This window comes from Pelodiscus sinensis, chromosome 18 (genome assembly GCF_049634645.1).
Source record: "Pelodiscus sinensis isolate JC-2024 chromosome 18, ASM4963464v1, whole genome shotgun sequence".
NCBI classification, from domain to species: Eukaryota; Metazoa; Chordata; order Testudines; family Trionychidae; genus Pelodiscus; species Pelodiscus sinensis.
Window position 1 is genome coordinate 24,714,696 of NC_134728.1, and position 18,938 is coordinate 24,733,633.

The following is an 18,938-nucleotide window of genomic DNA, read 5'->3' on the forward strand; positions in this document are numbered from 1 at the left end:
CTTTGAAGTGTAGCAACATTCCCCAGCTGATCCTGGGCTCCCTGCAGCGTTTCAAAGAGGCAGCACTGCATGGAGCCCGGAGTCAATAGGGGAGTCCCAAGCTGACCTTGGGCTCCACATGGCGCCTCCACCTTTGTAGCATAACAACAGCCCTTGGAAAGTGCCCTATCAACTAATCGAATAGTTGATGCAAAATGTAACATCCTTAGGGTGCAGTCAGGAATGAACCAAACCTGTGGTTGCTTTCTCCAGGCTTAGGGACATCAGTAACCACTGTGTTCCCTGGAGGAGTGTGATGCAGCAGAGCACGGTGAGATCTAACAGATGGGGTCAGATCCCTCAAAATCCTTTACACAAAAATCTTTTCCGCCCAACAAACAAGCCAAGGTACCATATTCATTGGTCTTCTCCCAGGGAGCTTCTCCCATGAATCTAGCAATGCTGACAGTAGCTCTTTGGGCAGCGGGGAGCCCCAATGATCTGTAAAGCAGAAACACCTGCTGGTGCCATGAGCCATGCTTGGCTGTCACGTTCAGCAAGGAGACCCAGCCTGCCTCAGCCTGAAACCAATAAGTGAAGTCGGGGTGTGATGTGGTCGACTACCCAGCTGAGGTCTGAGGGAGACCCTGGAGATCCAGACTGACTCAGTTACCTTCCTGCCTCTCCGAGGCCCATAGGGATCGTAGAGCTCATTGCGTGTGGATTTATAGCAATAAAACACATTTCACGTGTCACCTTCAACTTTGGAAACATTTCTTTCTTTCTTACTTTACAAACACCCTCACCCGGGTCTCCTGCCGATACTGGCATGATTCCTGACCACATCCACAGCAGGATCTGGGCATCTATTGACTTCATGTCTGTTCAGTACAGATGGCCTGTGTTAGCTCATCCCCAGAGGACAATAATAACAGCAGCAGTTGATCACTAAGAACTCTACAAACTGTAATCCATGAGCCCTCACAAGAAACATGTGGGGTAAATGCGAACAAAGAGATGTTATCATAAGTGACTTTCCCAAGGCCATATGGTCAGAGGCAGCAGAGTAAGGACTGGGACTCAGGATTCAAGCCCTCATCTTGTATCATGAATAGATCTAATATGGCTAGGAGGTATTAATGCTAGGCCATTCTGAAACAAAGTGATTCAGCAAAAATCTAAATGGTAGTACCCCTCACTAGCTCACCCTTCCCTTGGGAGCCGAGGTCCCTGTAAGCTGAGCACTTGCGCAGACACCCAGGAAAGATTCAAATGGTGCCCAGCTGATTAGCAGAGCGTCCACACCCACTCACAGCTGGCAGCGTGTGTTTCTATTGGTTGTGCACATCTGCACATAACAACACTGATTCCACACGTGGATGGAAAAACGTAGAGGGGACATTGCGTGGGAGTCCTTGGGGACTTTCTATGGTCAGGTAGGTGGGCGGGTTCCTCATCAGACTCCAACCTGCTGAATTGCTTCTCCTTCCTGCTGTGCTGGAGAAAACTGTCCATAGAGGAACAGCAAACACAGCAATTTCTTCCCTTTTTATAGCTCTCTGTCAAATCCCCTCTCTGTTCAAGCTCCACATGCGGCCATTGTCCGTCACCAGGCAAGCCACTGCTTGGTTCCCTCCTCCGCAGCATTCAGGCTTGTAAATCAGGTTTTCCGGGGAGCGGGGGCAGCAGCCATCCTCAAAGCTTAACCGCTCACTATTGTCAGGGCCTTGTCAGTGCCCCTGCTGGAGTTTCAGTCCAACATAGAGACACCCTAAAGAAGACAAACAAGCAGCACATTCAAAATGGAGCTCTCGCTTGATAAAAATACAGAGAGCTCATCATCTCACACTGAATTCATAAATAGTAGAGACAATCCCTGGAGTGTCACAGTGGGCCATGAGAAAGCCTTAATGAATTCCAGTCAGGGAGAGGGTCCTATCAGGCCTGGTCTACACTAGAGGGCAAAGTTGAACTACGGTATGCAACTCCAGCTACATGAATAGCATGGCTGGAGTCGACGTACCTGAGTTCAAATTTCTGCAGCATCCCCACTGTGGGAATCAGTGGGAGAAACTCTCCTGTCGATCTCCCTTAGTCCTCATGACCTGGTGAATATGGTTGCCAGATGGTTTAACCAAAAATACCAAACTTCCTCCCCCCCCCCGAAAAGAACCACTAGGGAAAAAATTCTGTTGAGGAAAATAAAAGGGGGAGACCAAAGTTGTTGAGCAAAAAAAAAATGGCCCCCTTAAGAAAAGTCTTTAGGCGTTTTTGTAGTGGCCATCTTGTTTTCTTGATCAGAGCCAGAAGCTTCCCGAATCAGATAAGCAGGGGGGAGGTGGTCTGGGGGACTCGTGTGGGGACTGGTCCCAGTTGCTGAGCATGTGTAGGGTTGCCAGATGTCCGGTATTTTCACCTCCTGGCAGGGAAAAAAATCCGAAAATACCGGACATTTTGGGTGTCCGGTATTTTCTGAATTTTTTACCTGACAGGAGGCAAAAATACCAGACTGTCCGGGTCAATACTGGATATCTGGCAACCTACATGGTGAAATACCAGAGTCAACAGGGTCCTTCCTAGGCCTGGTAAATTGACTCCCAGGATATCGATCTGTTTAGTGTTAATCTCACTGTAAGTGGAGACTAGGCAGCTGGGGAATATATAGAACAGAGGTGGGGAACCTCAGACCCAGGGGCCCGAGAAGGCCTCTGACTTGCCTGGATCCAGCCCACAAGGCTTAGGGGTGTCCCCCTCAGTACTGGAGAGCCGGCTCTGGCATTCCAGACTTCCCCTCATCTCCCCACTGCCTCCCCCACGGGGCTGGAGCACACAAGGCTAGGCCTCCTAGACCCTGGTATGGGAGGGGAATGTGGGGAGTGTCTTTCTCCTTCTCCCGTGCCACGTCAGTGAGGGCTTGTTTTGTTTTGTTTCGTGTTTTTGCTTCTCACTTGTGTGCGGCCCCTGACTGATTTTTTCTATGGGTCAGTGGTCCCCGACCCAAAAAGGTTCCCCTCTGCTTGTATAGAACTTGTTACTAGAAAGCCAGGATGAGTCCAAAAGGACTGCTCTTACTCTTTTACTTCGGCCTTTGCTGGCCTGGGTTCAAACCCACACTGCATCCCAAGGGAAAACCACTGTAACTGTCTCCCCCTAGTCTCTGGTGCACATTTTGGATATTTATGTGTATCACAAAAGCACTGTCTCGTGTTGGAATATTGGATTGTTTCTGCTTAGCTGAGAAAGCCTTGACTGAAATAGCTGGTGATGGGGGAGGGGTTGCAGATCAGAACTGATATAGCCTGGCACTTGGCAGGACTTTCTGGGACAGTTTGTACAGTGCCTCTCTACACAATGGTTGTGTCTAGCCACTGCGATCCATCTCTCATTTCCATGAGCAAGGAATTCAACCGAAAAGTAAACAGGAAAAATGGTACATCTCACAGTTTATAAATATACAGTATGTGGAGTTATTTATGAAATCGGGCCAATTGCACAGATGCCACATATAACATGACAGATCTTTACATTACATTGGAGCAATTTCATGTGTACAAGAAACAAAAATGTTTTCTCTCCATGTCTGTGCAATATATTGATGTCCTTTCGCAAGCGAGCTCCAAGGAGTGACCACGGCAGCTATCAGAAATGACTGCTGTGAGCTAGTGTGAGTTATCTGCATGCAGTATGGAAAAAACGTTTGTCCCAAGAATTACAGCTCAGTCTGTGCTATCCCAGTCCCATGCGTGTGACAATCCAGAGCTGAAATCCTGGCTCTGCTGAAGTCAATGGGATTTTTGCCATTGGGGCCAGGATGTCACCCGGGAGTCCTGTGACTACACTGAGATGGACAACCTCTGGGTAAGTGATAATCTATGGGAGACATGCCCCCCTCTGCCCACCTCCCTATGCTAAAGCCGGGGTTATTAAGCTGAATGGAAAAACAAGCAAAAGAAACCCTGGGTCTAGATTGTAACTTGAATACATATGTGGTGGGAAAGGCAAGCCTCCAGCCCTGCCTCCAGCTCTGCCCCTTCTGCTCAGGCCCTGCCCCACACAGGAGCCAACCCCTCCCCCTCACACACACCTCAGGGAGGTGCAGTGGAATGCAGACCCGACCTCCCTGGCCCTGGAGCACTGGGGATGGTGGGCAGCACCTGGCCCCAGAACATGGGGAAGGCAGGTGGCATGTAGCTCCAGCCTCCCTGGCCTGGAGCATGGGGAGGGCGGGCACTGGGAGCAGCAACACTCTGCCCCCAGTACGCCTACCACAGGCGTTCCAGAGGTGCAGTGTGGGCGGGGCCAGGCTGGTGGTTTGGAAAGGCAACGCCTTCCCCCGCCTATGATACCTCCCGTTTGAATACGTAAGAAGGCAAAGAGATGCAACCTCAGCCCCATGCACGACTTACCCAGTGTTGCCCGCTTTCACAATTTAAGTGACCCTCCAGGTAGTTGAGGTTTTTCTAAAAGGCCCAGCTCTTGGAGTCATGTGAACAGGGGAGAATCGCAGCTGTCAATTTGAAGCAAAAGGTTTCTAGTCCTCATAGTTGTGGTGAAAAGCTTGAACGCTTGGCCCAAGTATAGCCTCCCGGCTCAGAAGCAAGGAACCAAACCAAACGAGCCCCCAGCGTGTCAGCTTGTTAAAAATCTCTTGACTGCTCAGCCACGCTCATGATTTTGAGGCCTGTCTTTTGCTCTGTGAATGCTTGGTGTTGGCAGAGCTGGTGTGAAATCACTCCAGAGGGGAGAGCAAGTATAGCAGGGTGGGGAATGGGCACAGATTTAGCTTCCACCTCACAACGTATCTGGGCCAGCAACAAACCACTGCTGCCTGGGGCACGGAGGGAGCAAGGGGTCTGTTGGCGGGGTGTCTCTGAGACACAGGATCTTTTAGGCCTTGTTCTGGGGTAGTGCAGCTAACGCATGTCCTGCCTAGCCAGTGTGGGATGTAGAGACACAACCTAACCCAACAATTCAGCACAGCCAAGGGAAACCAAGGGCTTTCCCAATGAGCAATGGAATTTAATGTCATCAGGCTTTCTCCAGCAACTTCCCCCTCCAAGCTGAGCCGAGATGTTTATTTGAGTTGACAGCCAAGTGACGTGAGGCTTCGAAGCAACGTCTTAATTACAGGACGTCCTCTGTGGCATTCTGGCTATGTTTGTCTTTCTTTATAAAAGAAACTTCTCTGCCCCTTCTTTCTCCTTCCTGCCTAGCCCAGTTGAGAACCTGGAGTATTAAGAGCTGCTGGAACACTGGGGACATTGTTTTGTGCCGGCCCGAATGGCCTGGCCTTCTCAGCTGTAAAATTACCTAGAGGATAACTAAACAAACTGGAGACAAACACTTCTTTAAAGCTTGCTGCTTACTTTACAGGAGCAATTTCCCCCTGCCTGCCACATGTGTTCATGCTAGTGTTCCTTCCCTCCCTTTCAAAGCACTCCTAGCGTCCTCATGAAAGGGAAGGGGAAGAGAATCAGGGAGCCCAAACCTCTGTCCGAAAATGTTAAGTGATCTAATTTATGCAGTACTTCACACCCCATAGGCTTTCCAAAGTACTTAGTGCATATGGATCAGTCAAGCCTCACAGCACTGCTACCATCTCCACTTTCTAGGTGGGTAAACTGAGGCAGGGATGAAGCAACTTCTCCATCATTAAATAGCAGTGGCAAAGCTGGGAGGATTACACTCTGGTTCTGACCCTAGAAATGAAGGATGAAATGCTGGATCAACTGACAAAACTTCCACTGAAGTCAGTGGGGCCAAGACTTTACCTTAAGAATTTCAAAATAGCTCCGCATGCTGATAGTTAAGCTGTTTGGAAAATCTGATTCTCAGTTGCTTGCCAATGTAGCCGGGAGCCACAGCCCACAGAAGTGAGCAAAAAGACCTTGAACGGCTGTAAGGCTTAGGGATGGGTGGGAATTTCTTGACAAAACTTTGCTTTAAAAAATACTCCGATTCATTGAAACAAACTATTTGCCGTAGGGATGCTTGAGTGTGAACGATTAATCTTTTAACAGATAAGCGGATGCTCATCCATTAGTGGTGTTGGTTACACTTAGTGAAGTCACCTCCCTGGGAATCCAGCCGGCTGGGGCTGGCAGCCTCTCAGAGTGGCTTTGTTGTGGCCTCTGCAGTATAAAAAAAATGAAGCTTTATACTGGGAGTCCACAGGGCGGGTAAATGTGTAACTGCTGAGATTTTCAGTGATTATCCTATTACGCAATTTTTAACATCCCTTATTTTCAGCAAAGGTCTGCTTTTGACGAGTTGCCTGTTTCAAAACATTTTTAAAAACCCATCAAGTTTTAGAAACTGTCAAAACATCTCATCTCAATGTTTTTGTAAATGAAAAGCTTAATTTTTTTTATTTGAAAGGACTTTTCATTTTGAAATCTTAGTTAATTTATACTAAGAAAACAAAAATGAAATGTTTCAGTTGACCTGATCTGAAATATTATTTGCATTGTTGGTTTGCAAAAGTTTTTTACTTCTTATCCTGATGTGGGAAGGAGAAAAAATTCAAATTCTCAGAATCTCTCATGGGATGGGAAAACCGTTCCCCGCCCAGTTTTGCTTTGGACCACCATGACTGCCTGGCTTTAGAGAGCAGGATTGATTTTTTAGAGAGCAGAGAAAGCCCCTGAGAATAGTGTCACCACTGACAGAGGAGGGAGGGATATTCTGCCCCAGAAGATTTTGAATCTCTGACTGTCCCAACTCACCACATCAGCTCAATGATGGATGTATAGCATGGGAATGGAGTAGAGCTGGTGCTCAGGGTCGAATCCTTGGCATTTAATATTGCTAATGTCTCCTTGTTCTTAAAATAAATAGATGGGTAACTCTAGTGAAATGCCCTGACACACGCTGAAGCTCATATCAGAGCCAGTAAAAAGCTTTTCCTGCCTAGCATTTTGATCTTCTCAGATAGAGTCCTCCCTGCAAAGGTTGGGTGAAAAAATGCTGCACTGCATGTTCTGCAAAATATTCACAGTCAAACTGAGACAGATCCCAAATTTTGGCAGATTCCTAAGATCAGGAAATTCCGTGGAAGTTCAGGAAATTCTCCAAGACTTCACATAAGCTATTGTGCTCAGAGGGAAATATCAAATTCTCTTTTTCTTGTGGTGGGTCAATAGAACTTCAGCGAACATGTATCAGTGTGCAGTGTGGAAAGGAATTAGAGAAACACTGTGAAAGGCTAACAGCAGATGCAGAACCTACAGGAACAGCTGCGTGCAAAGCCGAGCCAACAAAGCCAACAATCAACCAGGAGGGCCTGATTCAGAGGGGAGTCTAAGTAAGCCTGGAAGGAACCCAAGTAGGTGTCGCTTACACTTCCTTCCTCACCCTTCAGCATGTGTGTATGTCAGACCGACACATAGACTTGCCTACATTTACAGCCATTTACCATTGTGTCCTGTACACACACTCCTTATGTACAACCTCTGAACTTGGGCACTCACTCCCAGCAGAACCATAGCTGCCTACATAGCTGACCCTGTGCATCTGGCCTTTGTCATCTTTAAAAAAGAAATTCTTCAAACAAATTAAGTTATTAAGCATTAATTAATGACTTCACCCTGACCTGGTTAATAATGGGCTGAAGAACTGTAGGGCCAGGACTCACTGCTCTTGTAACAATGGTAACGGGGAAATAAGAGTGCTCTATAAAGAGAAAAGGTCAGTATCTATGTACATAGTATAAAAGGTGCTAGCATAACACCAACAGAACCGAACCTCTGGAGCTTAATGCATGAGCCTTTACCGCACAAGCCAAAAGCTAGCTGGCTCTCAGCCAATACTGTAGAGCAGACTCATTCTCCTCTCTGTAAGTGGTCTAAGTGCCACTAGATGGGACAGTGCACCACACTCAGAAGGTGTGTGGGTTACACTAGTAAGATGGCACTCAAGAACATACAAAAGTATTAGTCCCATGAGATAATGCTGCAAGACAAGTGGCTTGTTGTCTGTCATTTTTTATTTTGCGTGTGTATACATGTGCATGACCATCTCATTACATGCAGCTCTCAACAATAATCTGGCACCACCAAAAATCCTGTGATAATGGAGGCTGGAGAAATCCTCCACAAGCCTGTCTCTCAGGTCCATGCTCTGCAGTTGGGCAGGTCTTGGTGGCTAATGAGGAAAAGGAAAGGAAAGGAAAGTGCAGGTGATGACTAATATATGCATTGTTGCCCAATGCCAGGCAGCAGGAGTTCAGATCTTCTCCCTGTGCCTGCAGGTGGTTGATTCATCCAGGAGTTTATGCCGCTAGTGTGACTGCCCTTGGGGAGCTTTCTCCAAACCTCAGGTGCCCGGGACCAGCACCTTCTGAGCAAAAGTTCCTGAGTTTATGACTGGGAAGTCCATGCAGCCACCACGTGTGGCTGTAAACGCTGGCTGGTTGTGGTATCAGTGCTAAGGAGAGAAGGAGACCTCACTTCAGGTGAAGAGACAAAGCAAACACAACTTGTCTTAAACCATGTCTTCCCTTCTGCCAAAACAAAGCAGACTCATAGAACTGGAAGGGACATTGGAGGTCATGAAGTCCAGCCCCCTGCGCTCATGGCAGGACCTAGCACCATCTAGACCCTCCCTGACAGGTGTGTTTCTAACCTGCTCTTAAAAATCTCCAATGATTGAGATTTCACAACCTCCTTAGGCAATTTCTTGACAATTAGGAAGTTTTTCCTAATGTCCAACCTAAACCTGCCTTGCTGCAATTTAAGCCCATTGCTTCTTGTCCAATCCTAAGAGGTTAGGAAGAATAATTTTTCTCCCTCCTCCCTGTTTTAGGTCCTTGAAAACAGTTATCTTTAGGTCTGTCTTCTCTAGACCACTGGTTCTCTAACTTTTTGTCCCATCGCCCACCCCGCTCGACGCAGGCATTTCTGTAGACCACCAGCCAGACACCCATGATGACAAAATGCCTTTCGCTTATCTCTAAATACCTTAAATACTAAATTATTCATATTAGGCTACTGGAGCTATACCATAAAGGGGTGTAATCAAAATCAAAATGATTAAACAGATTAAGCTCTTTAACATTATCATTGTAATTTACCAAACTCTGTTTTAAAAACAGTAAAATATTAATTTATGTCCAAAACAAAAGGTTTCAGTGTTGTCTTTATTTATCGCAGAGGTGAACCTTTTTTCGATTTTTTTAGATCCACAAAAAAATCAGTGGGGGGCCACACAAAAGTAAGAGGCAACCCCCCCAAAAAAAACAAAAACAAAAAACAGCCCTTACTAATGTGGCTCCCAATTGAGACACCTCACTCCCCTGGCATTTCAGGGAGGGATCTGGAGGGAGGACCAAGGTTCAAGGCTTCCCATGGGCCAGATTAATTCTTTTGGGGCCCCAGAATAAGTAGATTTTTGGGGCTCTGGGGCGAGGACAAAAGTGAGTTCAGTGTGCGGGAAGGAGCTGTCAGGGAGTGGGATAGAGATAGGTGTGTAGGAGAGGTGTGTTGGGTGGGAGGTAGGGGTCTGGACTGGACTAGGAGTGGGAGTGTGACTGGAAGTTTGGGTGCAGGAGTGGGTGAGGATATGAGGCTGGCCAGGAGGGATGGTGCAGGAGCAGGCAGGGAGTGGGGTGCCTGGTTAGGTGGGAGGGTGCAGGAGCAAGTTGAGGGTGAGGGATCTGGAAGGGAGGGAATATGAAGTATTGGGCTGGAGATAAGAGTGTCTAGCCAGAAAGGAGGGTGCAGGAGCACGGGAGGGTACGGTGTCGGGGCTGGGGGCAGGAGCAAGGAAGGGTGCAGAGTCTGGTCAGGAGGGATGGTGCAGGAACAAGGGAGGGTGCGGGAATGGGCTGTGGATAGGGTGTCTATCCAGAGGAAAGGGTGCAGGAGAAAGGGGGGGTGCAGTGTCTGGCAAGGGAACAGGAGCAAGGGAGCAGTCTGTATCTGGGCGTGAGAGGGATGGGGGGGCACTTACCTGGTTTTGCATCCCCTCATCACTCCCAGGCACTGCATAGGCACCGCATCCCAGGCACCGTTTCCTACTGCTCCCATTGGTCATGATTCTGGCCAAGGAGAACAGCAGGGAAAGCCTCCAGAGCCAGTGCATCTATGCGCTGCCGTTCCCCCAGCCAAGGGGAGGGGGAAGTGGCTGTGCACAGAGCCACTTGCTTCCCCCACAAGCCAGATCCCATGGTGAGGCTCAGGGCTCTCTTGTCCGCCCTGCAGCGGGAAGCCGGCACTGATGCTCTAACCTTGCCGGGGGGGACGGGGCGAGGACTGTGGGGCTGGAGCACCAGCACAGGCTCACCACTGCAAGGGGAGGGCTGAGCCTCGAGCCATGGCCCACCTGCAAGGACCACAGTTTGGGAAACATTGCTCTAGACTAAACAAACCTACCTCTTTCAAAAACAACAAATGGTCTGGTAGCACTTTAAAGACTAACAAAACATGTCGATGGGATCATGAGCTTTCGTGGGCACAGCCCACTTCTTCAGATGACCGGAGCTGTGCCCGCAAAAGCTCATGATCCCATCGACATGTTTTGTTAGTCTTTAAAGTGCAACCAGACCATTTGTTGTTTTTTTCTGTACAGACTAACTCGGCTACCTCCTGAAGCTACCTCTTTCAATCTTCCCTTCTAGGTCTTGTTTTCTAGACCTTTCATCATTTTGGTTGCTTTTCTCTTGACTTTTTCCAGTTTGTCCGCATCTTTCTTGAAATGTGGTGCCCAGAACGGGACACAATACTCCAGCTGAGGCCCAATCAGTGCAAAGTAGAGCGGAAGAATGACTTCTCTTTTCTTACTTAAACTCTCCTTCCTATGCATCCCAGAATGATGTTTGCTTGTTTTTTGCAATAGTGATACACTGTTGACTCATATTTAGCTTGTAGTTCCCTATGACCCCTAGATCCCTTTTCACAATACTCCTTCCTATGCAGACATTTCCCATTTTGCATGTGTGCAATTGACTGGTCCTTCCGAAGCAGAACACTTTGCATTTGTCCTTATTGCATTTCATCCTATTTACCTCAGACCATTTCTCCAGTCAGTCTTGATCATTCTGAATTATAATAGTATCCTCCAAAGCACTCGCAACTCAGAAGGTTGTGATGGAGCGAGAACTAAAAAGGTGACAATAACGTTCACTCTCATTCATATCTGACCATCACAGCCCCCGATCTGATCACCCATAAACATTGGGATGATCTAGTTATGCTTAATCCTGCCTTGGTGCAGGGATGTAGAATAGATAGAAATGTAGGGCTGGGAGGACCTCAGGAGCTATGATTCTAGCATTCGGACATGACCATGACTTCAGACTTTGTACCTCAGGGCCCATCTCTCCTACTGGGCTCACATCACAGAATCTGGTTTCCCTGCATACGTTGACATTGTTGTTGTAGTTATTAGATGGACACAGCAAGTGATTGAAGCAAGTGATTGAAAGAAGCCATGCGACAATGTTGGTCAACATACAGGCAGGAAATCAGTAGCGGAACCCTTATTGAGATTTTTGGAGGCATCATGCCACATGACAGTTTTGAAGGAGGATCATGAATTCAGTTTTCAGATGTTTAAGGGGAGCTACTCTGAGGTGTGTGAGGCAGCCTTGGAGGGAAAAAAAAAAAAGGTTAGACTTCAGCTCAACTCAGCCGCAGCATTCGAGATTTTTCTTTAAAAAAAAAAATTAATAAGAGGGCCATTTATACTAATATCCTTCAACACAACTTTCCAGAGAACCCAACAAAAAAGTATTTTCTTTCCACTCTCATAACATTTTTCTTCCACCGTGCACAGCAATGAAGTCACTAAATGGAATTTTTATTGCTAAGACCCTGGGTCACCGCCATCAGTTGTTGATGAAGCCAGAATACACTGTCTGGGCATAAAACTCTCATCCAGGATTTCCCTGTGACTTTCCCTGGTGCAAGGTGTAAACTAATTAACTCATCCTCAGTGTTAGGCTAGTAAAGGAGTCCCGCGATCTGTTACTTCACTCAGACTTAGGAGGACACAAGGGCCCTCAGAAGGGACCCAAGCTACCTCTGATACACTCCACTAGGGGGAAGGAGGTAGCTCAGGTTCATCTGGCAGTTGTTAACTTGCTGAGAAACTGGGCAGCACTTGTTTAGCAGGAGAAGCAAGTGGGTGAGATAAAAGTCTAATGCCCTTAGTCAGAGGAGAACTCCTGAGGAGAGAGGAAGCTGCGAGACAGGCAGAGGCCTAGGGGCTGTGAGAGAAGCCAAAACTCCAAAGAGGGAAAAGCAGGGCAAGAGGCTGGGGAAGCCTACAGAGGTAGGGAGTAGCGCAGTCAGTAGCGAGGGACTCAAAAGGGTTGATTCTGGCTGACCGAATAAGGGCCCTGTGTTGGAACCCAGTGGAATGCCTGGGCCTGGTTCCTCTGCCCACTTCAGCCAAGAAGTCTGCAGAAGGCGACAGCTCTAAACCCAGGAGATTTAGGGCCGTCTAGCCTTCACTAGCACCATGGGGCTTCTGACTCTCCATTCATCTGAAAAGGGCAGAAACTGTTAACAACTCAGACAGGATTCTCGGTCACAACCAGGACTTGACAAACTCAAAACTGGATGTGGAGACATAAAGGGGATGGAGGCTGGTTGGTGTAGCTCCCCAACCTGTTGCAAGGAGGTGCTAGCAGAGAGAGGACCCTACAGCACAGGAGTGATGGACCCTCCATTTCCTGCCCTGTAGAAAAGCACAATATGAGGCAAATCCTGGGCTGAGAAGAACTGGAAGGGGACTTGAGTGTCCACAAGGAATACAATCTGTGCATCAGCCACAAGAGGTGTTGTCACAGTCCTTGAAACTCATTTCTACATCAAAGTGCTTCCATCAACCTGGCTATGTAGCTGAGGGAGATGGTGTTCCCATAGTGACAGAAACCCCTTCCGCCACTGTAGTCTGGGTCTATGCTTCATGGTGCTGCCATAGTCTTGGTAGTGTACACAGAGAAGCAAGTGATTGAAAGGAAGCCATGTGACAATGTTAGAAAGGATGCTGGCCATTGGGTACACCCTCTGGATGGAGGAAGAGCAGCAGCCTATCAATGGCACCTTCATGCAGCCATGGGATAGATAATGGAGAGATGCTTCAAATGAAAGAGAAGTAGAAGAGAACAGCCATGGTCTCCTGAAACTACCAGTATGCCTGTTCCATAGGAAGAGAAGAACTTGGATTTCTCGCCTCACCAAGAATGGCTACGTATACCCTGCAGGAAAAGGCAAATTGCTCATGATTCATGAATGCCGGAAAAGCAACTCCTTCATAATGTAAGCATATCAAAGGCAAACTCCAGGTAACTCCATTGGCCTGGCCAAAGGTGCATGGAAGCCAGTGTAGTGATACTAGGGATGAATGTGGCTCTTCGTGTTTGCATAGCGGTAACGTTTCACATTTGAACCTCTTTGTGACTATTTTTATTTTATTTGCCTGCTTAGGGAGCACCAGCAAAAAATAAATAAATTGCAAATGGAGCTTCCTGAAACACAGAAGCATGAGGGCCACCTGTTTAAATACATGCTCTGCAGAGGATGTGCCCAGACTTTGGGGGTGAGAGAAGTGGGGGAGAGGTAAGGGGAGGTGCACAGTGTTGTATTGTTGTTTTTAACCAAATGCCAGTGGGTAATGTCACCATGAACATTGAAACTTCATTTCCTGTGCTGGTGATACAATCCCCAGACAAAAACATTTACACAGGAGAAATGAAAAGAAGTGTTTGAATTGCAAGTGCTGTGAAGGGGGCTGAGCTATTTAAATGATGTGGAAATGATTGAATTATTTCTGTATCTAATGACATCATCTTTTCCTGCTGGATGGCAGCCCCCTCACACTCGTACAGCCAGGCACTGCCTGGAGACACAGAACAGAGTGGGTCTGTCTAAGGCCCCACCAGCATTGCACCTGGTTGCAGAGAAGGCTGGTGTTTGGGTTAGCCAGGTAATTAGGGAGATCCTGAACACATCAGGGTTTCTATCCAGGCAAGTCTTGCAGAGCCATTGCCTGAATAAGCCAGGGCTGCACATGCACAATGCTGAAGAAGTTTGATCAATAGAAAAGGAGCCAAGCCAAACATGTGCATCCAAATGTCCCCAATATTTTAGGAAGCTCAGCTGACCCCAATATTAATAATAGACTAAATCCTCAGATCTCACCACAACCCAGCTTTGAGGAAGTTCAGCTATTGATCCAGATCAGAACTTCGCTGCCTATCACTGAGTGTTAGGATGAGACTGATACTGTAGAGGAGGCTCCTGTCCTACAGGGAATTTCTTCACAGTTCCTAGTCCTGCAGGCCAGCTGAGCAAGATCATTATCAGAAAGACATGCCTGCCCTGTCCAGGCCGAGGTACCTCTTTCCTGACCCTCTTGCCTTGCCTTTTTGGGACTGCAATATTCAATATTCCTAATGGGTTCACACTGCAGGGGGACATTAGATGGGAAACTGGGGATTTTCAAGCCTGGCTAAACAAGGAAACTCCCTAGGGGATCCGGGGAGACAGGTGGCATGTGGGCAGCAAATGCAAGCGATGTGTCAGGTTCATATACCACGTGCTAGTGTGTCCACTTCTGGAACACCTGGCTAAGCAGTCACAGACAATCTTGTCCCTCAAAGTCTGCATACAGCTAGGCAGTGAGTGTAATTACTCCCACAATCCCTTCTGCTGGCGTGTGACAGGGATTACTGAATCTGAGGGACCTGGCTGTGCCCGAGTCCTTCTGAAAATCGAAAACACCCTTCACTTCATTGCTGCCATGAGCCCAGCTATTTCATTCTCACCTGATCCCCCTGCACCTCCACACTCATCTGGCCTTCTCTCATCTCCCCCTTCCATAAAAGCTATCACAGGCTAATGGACCGTGCGTTGGACTGGCACTCAGCGGTTATATTCCTAGCTCTGCCACTGGCTTAGCAAGGATCTCAGGCAAGTTGCTGTACCTCCCTGTGCCTCCATTTCCTCTAAATAATCGCGGCTTCATTTAAATTTACATGGCTGCCCCGCTCTGTCGATCAGCTGTTTGTCGGCAGATCGGGGCAGTCTGGACACTCCCCTGCCGACATGAAAGCCCTTTATCGACCTTCCCGGTAAACCTCATCCTACGAGGCATAACGGGGAGGTCGATAAAGGGCTTTCAAGTCGGCGCGGGAGTGTCCAGACTAGCACGCTGAGCCGACAAACAGCTGATCAGCTGTTTGTTGGCTCAGCATGGCAGCCATTTAAATTTAAATGAAGCTGCGATTATTTAAATCACGGCTTCATTTCCCTTTGCCAATCAGCCTAATCTACATGGCTCCATCGATGGAGCCATGTAGTTTAGACACACCCTCTGTCTGGCTCAAAACTTCTGCAGTCAACATGACCTCTTCTTGAGCTCTCTTCACTTGCCAACTACTCTTCTGATTACTCCTTCTTCCTGTCTGTAGGTAGCTTTTTACCTTCTCCTCACCCTCACAACTATGTCCTCAAGGCTCCCTCTTTGCTGTTCTCCCCTCCCTCTCTTGTCTCTTTCTGGGATAGCTCATGGCTGGGCTTAGTCCCCGTGCCAGAGCCCGCCCGGGGCTGAACAGCTCAGTCCAGGAGCTCAGCATCATCACTCAATAGCTAACAATAACCAAACTCTAAAAAGTTGGCTCTCTGCCCCTAATTTAACTACAGACCCTAAAAGTGACTGCTTAGTTGTAGTGCTGAAGCAGAGCCTCCACAAAGCTTTACAGTTCTGTACTAGTACCAAGAAGCTCCTCACCTAGCCCAGCATTGCCTTGACCTCAGTCTGGAAGTAGGCAGGCAATTGTCTCACAATTGGTCAGTGTCACTTCTTGGCTCCTCTAGGACTCTGGGGGTGAGTCTAGACTACAGGGTGTTGTCAACAAAAGTCCACTTTTGTCGACAAAACTATACCTGCATCTACACTGCCACTGAGTTCTGTTGACAGAACATCGACAGAACTCAGCAGTTTTGTCGACGGCTGTAAACCTCATTCTACAAGGAATAACGCCTTTTGTCGACAGAGTTCTGTTGACAGAAGGCGTTATTGCATCTACATGTCCTTTGTGTCTACACTGTCATGTCGACAAAGCAGCTTGCAGTTGACTGAACTGGATGTAGTCTAGATGCTCTTTGTCGACAGAAGCTTTGTTGACAGTATCTGTTGACAAAACTTCTGTCGACAAAAGCCTGTAGTCTAGATGTACCCTAGAGGACTAAATCTCATTGGTACCCAGCTAAAGTGGCTTTTCCTTAAGCTGGGGGTGTCAGAGTGCCGATGGCTGGATAGATCCTGCTGCACTCAGATATACCTTCTTTTTGGATGCCACCAGCTCTGCATCATTTTGGTATGACTCGGATATTTATCCCGCTGCTTCTCTGGCCTCTGTCTGCTCCTGGGCAACCATAACTTGTGACTCACAAATGCATCAGATTTCTTTGTCTGAATACAATGTTCTCTGGCTCCAGTATCACTAACTCCTTAATCCAGGCCTCATCTTTGCTGTCCAACAGCAGAAGTCTTGTATTCCATTCTTCTTGCTCCCACCTGCAATCTGCCATGTCTGGAACAAGGCTAGAAATTCATCCTTAACTTCAGTCTGCTCCCTCTGAATCCTTTACCAGCGTTAACCATGGAACTATTGCAGTTACCTCTTGCATGGCTGAGCTGAACCCCAGAGATTTTACAGCACTGCAGCCAGACTAGAAAACTTCCTCACAATCTTCAGAAAGTCTGCTATTCTGAACCCAACTTCTCTTCTAATATGGGCAAAATTGTCCTTACACACTTACTATATTCCATCTTAGGGCTTGGATCCACCTCCTTCCTCTCCCCTCTCCCCCTGCACTTCCAACCTTAGCTCCTCTCCGGCCCTTCCCAGGGTTTCTCTGTGGTTTCATAGATTCATAGACTTTAAGGTCAGAAGGGACCATTATGATCATCTAGTCTGACCCCCTGCACAGTGCAGGCCACAGAATCTCAACCACCCCTCTTAGAATAATCCTCTCACTTATATCAAAGATATTGAAGCATTCAAATACTTTGAAGGACCCAACATGCAGAGAGTCCTTCAGCTGTGATCTGTGCCCAATGCTACAGAGGAAGGCGCAGGTTGTAGGATGCTCTTTCCAGCATGCTGATCAGCCACTGTGTAGAGAATGACCCATTTGCCAAGGAGGAACCTACTCTCTCAACCTTGTCTTAAAGCCTTCCTCTGAGGTACTCTGGATTAAGGACATTAATGGGTAAAATGTCCTGTGTATTGTCTTCCTGATTTAGAGCTAATGTAACCTGCCAATGACCCATTCAGATCCCTGGCCCCAACCCATAACCTCGGCATCTGTGATTTTTTGCCTTTATATCCCCTTCCTTCAGCGTGTTGTCTGCTGTTGCTGCTGATGATCTGGTGCTTTGTGAATGGCCTTGAGAACAGAGAAGAGAGTTTCACATACATTTGGAAGGGCTCCATCTCTTCTGCGATGTGCAGCTAATCTTGACAAGCAATCACACAGAGCAGCTTTCGAAGCCAGAGATAAGGCTGTCCAAACACTTCAAGTAGCCCCTTTTTCCCACGAAGAAAGAGGGCTTGTTCTCTGCCCCAGGCCACTGCCTCCCTGCACCCGGACTTCTGGACAAACTCAAATACTGTCTTTGGAGCGCTTTGGGGAATGACAAAAAGCACCGGGCACTTGCTGCAGCCAGCTGCTCAGCCTGTGGGGATGACAGAACATTTACATTCCTGGGGCTGGATGTCTATTCAATAGAACATATAGCGGGGTAGGGGGAGGACGACTCCTTGGGCTCACACTTTTAACTCTTTCTCTGATCTTGCAGCTGGAGCATCAGAACGCACATCCAGCCCACCAGAGAAGCCTGTTTCCTTGAATAAAACCACCACCATGCAAGTGGGGCTGGGACAGATGAGATAGAATTTTGCTCACCATGTTATCCAGCCTTTGAGCCAATGTGAATTTGGGGCATTAAGCCTGCCAGTCATAAATCTGCCCATAGCGCCCAGTGGCTGCAGTTCACCATTCCCAGCCAATGAGAGCTGCGGGAAGTGGCACAGGGACTTGCTGGTTGCCACTTCCCACAGCTGCCATTGGCCAGGAACAGTGAACCTCAGCCACTGGGTGCTATGGGCAGATGTACCTGTGGATGCAAGATAAACAACCTGCTTGGTGGCCTGCCAGCAGGTCACCCTGATGAGCCATGTGAAGCCAGGCCCACCAACGGACAATTGCTCCAGGGCCCAGCGATTCTAAAGGGCCCAGGGCTCCTAGTCGCTGTTATTGTGGCAGTGGCAGTGACCGGATCCTTGGGCCCTTTAGAATCATTGTGGAGCACCACATGGCACACTCCAGAGCCCGGCATTGCACGTACTGGTCAGCTGTGAGAGATAACGGCAGGAAAGCTGAGGGCTGGTTGCTCCAGCCCCACCCCTTCCACCTGAGGCCCTATCCTGTCCGGGAGCATGGACACACACACACACACACACACACACACACACACACACACACTGCCCAGGGGCCTAATCCTCTCAGCTCCCCCCCCCCCCCCGCCCACACACACACCCATTGCCAGGGGCCTGATAATCCTCTCAGCTCCCCTGTGCGTAGCCTTTGGGCCACAGGTTGCCCACCTCTGATCTAAATAGACTAGACAATGTAGGGGAGAAAGGAAGATGGGGAACCAAGAGATCAAGTGACTTGCCCAAGGAATCTGGGGCAGAATCAGGAAGTGAGCCCAAGTGTTCTGGGCTCCAAATGAGCACTGCCCCTAGCAGGCCCCCTTTCTACGCTGTCTTACCATCCCTGAGCATTTTGAAGCTACCAGTCATACTGCCACGCCCCCTTAGGGTAACAGCCCAGCTGGGCACCAAGCCTCCTTTTCTCTTAGAAAGCACCTGGTGCTATGTGAACACAACCAGAAACAAATCAGAAATATTACTACAGATGGCAAGCAAGAGCTCTCAGCTCCCT

The 18,938-nt window shown here is 48.2% G+C and overlaps 1 long non-coding RNA gene across 2 annotated transcripts in view; it reads right to left on the reverse strand.

Annotated features, from left to right (window-relative positions):
• Positions 1-18,938, reverse strand: part of LOC106731938 (uncharacterized) — a 27,022-nt gene continuing 8,084 nt past the window's right edge. Inside the window, exon 3 of one of the 2 annotated variants that reach the window (XR_012896556.1) lies at positions 1-1,750. This is a non-coding gene — a long non-coding RNA (uncharacterized LOC106731938). Of the gene's footprint in view, positions 1,751-7,963; positions 8,404-18,938 lie in introns of those variants that run through there. The other variant, XR_012896555.1, reaches the window with a different exon arrangement.